Raw genomic sequence first — 426 nt, forward strand, 5'->3', positions numbered from 1 at the left:
ATCATTCTAATATGCTGATTTGCTGCTTAAGAAACGTTTCTTATTGTTATTAATGTTGAAAACAATTATGCTGCTAATTTTTTTTCCCCAAGATTTCTTGATGAATTGTCAAAAGAACAGCATTTATTTAAACAATTAAAAATCATATTACTTTTATCAATCACCGTTATAACCTTTATACCCGCACAACAAGGAGTGTTGTGACAAACTCGTCATAGTTAATGGGTAAATGCCCTCAGATCATGTTCTATAAAAAATGTTTATTTTACAATTTATTGGTCGTTTGGTCACAGTCACTCTGCTGAATTTAGGAGGCCATTCAGTGTCCGTCACACATTTCAATGGTGCACAAGTGGAAATAAAAGTGTGTCTGTGGCTACCGAAGGCCTTACTGAGAATCTCACAGCTCCTTCACAAAGAGCTTCT

The sequence above is a fragment of the Sinocyclocheilus grahami genome, unplaced genomic scaffold (assembly GCF_001515645.1).
Source record: "Sinocyclocheilus grahami isolate Dianchi unplaced genomic scaffold, SAMN03320097.WGS_v1.1 scaffold5340.1, whole genome shotgun sequence".
Lineage (NCBI taxonomy): Eukaryota > Metazoa > Chordata > Actinopteri > Cypriniformes > Cyprinidae > Sinocyclocheilus > Sinocyclocheilus grahami.